Raw genomic sequence first — 4,065 nt, 5'->3', positions numbered from 1 at the left:
TCTTCGTCCGTAGTTCGACCGTATAGACATAGACCGTATAATATGGGAACGCTTTGCTCGAGTTCAGGAGCGATCGCACGTGTTCCTTTAGCTCCTGACCGGATCCGGAAGAGTTCTAGGAAGGGTGCCTAGTCCCGATAAGGATTGCTGTAGGACAGATATGCGCATGGCGACGGTAAGCGCCCAAAGTCTTTCACGGCCACGATTTGCCGTCCATGCCCAGCCTCATAAACGAAGAGCCGATCCTGGGAAAGCAAATGGTTCGCTTTCGAAAGCCGGGAGTCGTTTCGAGCCGAACCTCAAATAGGGGAGTTTTCGGTTCATTGATAACCGATCCCCTAGAAGATGATTCGAACTCTCTATGACATTCGTGCTCAGGGTCAGGATCTGCTCCGAGAGAGGACGGATGAAAGGCGAGAGCCCGGATAATTCTGGCACCGTGTTGCGTAATTCTCAGCGTGCGAACAGCAGGCAGCCAACTAGTGAGTGAACGATTGATCGGACTCGTGTGGGGTATGCGTCGCAGCGAACTGTAACAAAGGGACACATTAAAGCGAATTAGTCGCCAGCAAATGAAGGAACCCTCTCTGACTACACCAACGACAACGACGACAACAACGACAACGTCGTCGTCGACGACTGGCACCGCTGTCGCGACGAGTGAGTGTTCGTCGTACCGAAGCCAAAGTAATTCTGTTCGTTCGAGCGAAATAGGACCTCAATAATGAACGTTCGTTTTTTGTTGTGCTTCGTCTGCCGGGACTGTGCCCTCGGCGGCGCCGCCGCAGCAGCAGCAACAATGATGGTTTCCTTTCAAAAACTTGGGAGATCACCAATTCATTCGAGATCATTCGAACGAAGTCATTTGCGGCGAATTACATCCGGAGCGCGGAGAACAAACAACAGTATTCACTCGTCAATTCCTCATTCCCAAAATACGTTGCGTACGGCGAGAGTCTCAGCGAAGCTCGCTGCCTGTTCACGATGAGGGTCCCCTAGAAGAGCGGACTCGGCACTCCATTCATCGGGAACAACAGTATCGAGAGGGGATCTCGATCCGTCGATCTGGAAATTTACGCGGTCGAGTTTGGGAATATCGCGGCTGCCGTTGCTCTGTCGGCGACGAGACTCGCTCCCTCGATTGGGATCTTGCGCAAAGGCTGGCGAGCGCTTGCTATTCGTTGCGGAGCGACATGAAAAATGGACCCTAAAATTTCGAATGAGAGCGTTCGGGAAAAGCGGGACGTTCGAAGCCTCGTGCTCGCGTGCCGCCGACACACAAAGCATAGAACAATTTGTTCCCTCATCAAGGGTTGACTGCAAAAACATCAGTCAGCGTGGAAACGCTTGAGGCCGACGTTCTCTTCGACCCGGATTCCCGTTCCCGTCGTTTTGTTGTAGAACTCCCAAGTACGGCAATTACGATGCTCGTTGGTCGTGCGGTAGCTTAGTCGGCGGGTGGGTGGATGGTTGGGAGGGACGGTCAGCTAGCCCGCTGAGCTCGTCGTTGCTCATATGAAGAATGCATGCGAGCCCTATGTTCAGCATGTGAGACAGACTGGATATCATCCAGATCATTTATTATTTACGTCGAGGTGAGGCGTTGTTGCCAGCAGTCGGTGGCAACAGTTACGTCGGTGACACAGGAGCCCTGCAAACGCACACAGCGAAGTATGTGGGACCTTGCACCAGAAATCAGAATCGCCCACACGCTAAACTCACGAATGTTGAGGTCTCATACGTGAGATAGATAACTGTTTTACCCATATCGCTATATCAATAAACGCAGAAATACTACCGCCAGATCACGCCCCGTGATTCACGGGGCGATTCCAGACCGGGGCACTGGGAGTTTTGGTCAAGCGCTAGGAATCTTCCGAAAAACTCAATGCATCATCTCCCGCGGGAGGGAATTCCGGAGGGGAATTTTTCCCGAAGCTGTGCCGTACGGGTTTAAGTAATGACGGTCATCATCGCTTTTCTCCTGTGTATTTTTCGTCTGTTCGGCGTAAGTCATCTGCTCATCAAGAGACTCCGTCGCGGTCTCCACAGTTACACGTAAAGCGTATCTCTGCGAACTTTCAATGTTCTACATACATCATTTACTGGCGATATATTGAAACACCTTGACGAAATTCCAATCCCCACGGTAAACATCCAACTCTCCGACTACATCTTATCCGCGTCCCAAATTTAAATACTTTCCTATCTGAAAGACGTCACCGTTTTAGTCGACGTAATGCGTTACCGAAGACCTTTCTATCGCAGCCTGCTACCTTGGTAGAAGCCAGACGAGAAAAAATCTGATAGCTGCCCTCAAACGATTCGCTTCCCGGACTTTTTTCGATCGTATCTCTTGATGATAATGGTCCTGCCTGAAGGAGCGGGTGAGATCGTCGAGCTCGGCATGGTTCCTCCGTGCGAGCGAAAAGCCAAGCGGGCGCCGAGTCTGGTAGGTCTCCCGAATGGGGTCCCAGTTCGCTTATAAATCAGCGATGTCAGGCTGTGAGTTTTCTGAAAAGCTATTTTTTTTTCTCTGTCGAAAACGACTCACTCAGACATTGTCGACGTGAAGGCAGGGCTTCCGGGTAGCCGAGTGACGGAGAAGAGAGGCATGCCTCTGAGCCGGACTTTCCAAAAGCCATTCCCGTTCTCTGCTCCTCTCGGAGACCTCATCTTATGTTTCCGGAACATGAGTTTTTAAGTCTATTCGAACGACGAAAACCTCGATCCCTACAGAAGGGTTCCCTCGAAGGGTGAACCGCTGTACGAGATCGCGGATCCCGCACGGGTACGATCGCTCGTTTTTTTCTGACTGCTTAGAGCGAACACTCGTGAGATGCCGTCTCTTACGTCGACTGACCGTAAATTAGACGTTGGGAACGAGGAAATATGAGCGCGGGCGCCGAGCCGTCTGAAATATAGGGACAGTTCACGCTCTTCAGACCATGCTCGCCCGTCGCCGACCACAATGTCACGTCACGTTTGCCTGAAGTCCTACCCTGTTCCCTACATAGTCGTTATGTTCACGAGTGTACGTGAACGCTACGCCTCCTTGACGTCTCAGACTCGAAAAAGAGAGGAATTCAGTGCCGGCTATTTTTTTCGCTGTTGCAAAACATACGCCAGGACCGCGCTCCCAAGGGGAGGACTCTGCAGTATATTCCGTCTCCGTCATGAAACTCGATGTCCCGTCTGTATTCGGGAACTTGGTCCAGAGCACTGAACCTCCGTCAATCGACGCGACGGTGGACTCCTTTCTGGTGTCTCATTTCGCGACGAATGGCGCACGATAGCTTGAGGAGTGGTCGATTGCCTCCGCAGCCTCAGAGGAGGGATCCCCGCTGTTACCTAAATTCAGCAACATCATCAAATCTGGCGATTCCCTCGCACTCGATTCCCCGGCACCCACGGAGTCAACACGCAATCTATCCACAGTATTCTCGGGGCTTGGCCACGGACGATGACTGATTTGGGCTGCTCGGTCGCCTGAATCTCCGGAAACTGCGTGGTAGCAACGGAAAAGCTCCACGTCCCCCCGGAGAGACTCGCCACGGAGCGTCGTCGTCCAAGGAGGAAGGAGTTTTTGAGAGACGGCCGCTGCTCCTGCCCTAATCCTAATTTATCTCGAGGTTAACAGCCCGTATCGGAGGCGGATCCTGGCGATCTGCCAATTACTCTCCGCAAGTTGAAGCGGTAGTTCGTTGCTCGGTCACCTGTCCTCGCTCACATTCCTGGTACAACAACAGCAGCCGCCGTCTTATAAGTCGTCGTCGTCGTCGCCGTAATCGCAGTGTTGTTGTTACCGCTGCCCTGTTGTCGGGAATGGGTTGACTCTTCAGCGCGACCGACCCTTTTCTATCCCTGACCGGCACGGCGACTTGCGATGGGGCCGACGGGGCCAGAAGCCCCGCAGATTCTGATTCGAAAAAAGCCCCCGATCAACACTGAATACGAACTGGGACTGGTTCTTTGCAGAGCTCACTCAACGGAAAATCGAACGAATGCGCCCGAACAGAGAGGCCTCACAACCAGATTCCTACGAGGTCTGAAGTGCTGGTCCAC

Source organism: Galendromus occidentalis, unplaced genomic scaffold (assembly GCF_000255335.2).
Source record: "Galendromus occidentalis unplaced genomic scaffold, Mocc_1.1 scf7180000077532, whole genome shotgun sequence".
Taxonomy (NCBI): domain Eukaryota; kingdom Metazoa; phylum Arthropoda; class Arachnida; order Mesostigmata; family Phytoseiidae; genus Galendromus; species Galendromus occidentalis.
The sequence above is the reverse complement of the archived record's forward strand: the minus strand, read 5'-3'. Positions refer to the sequence as shown.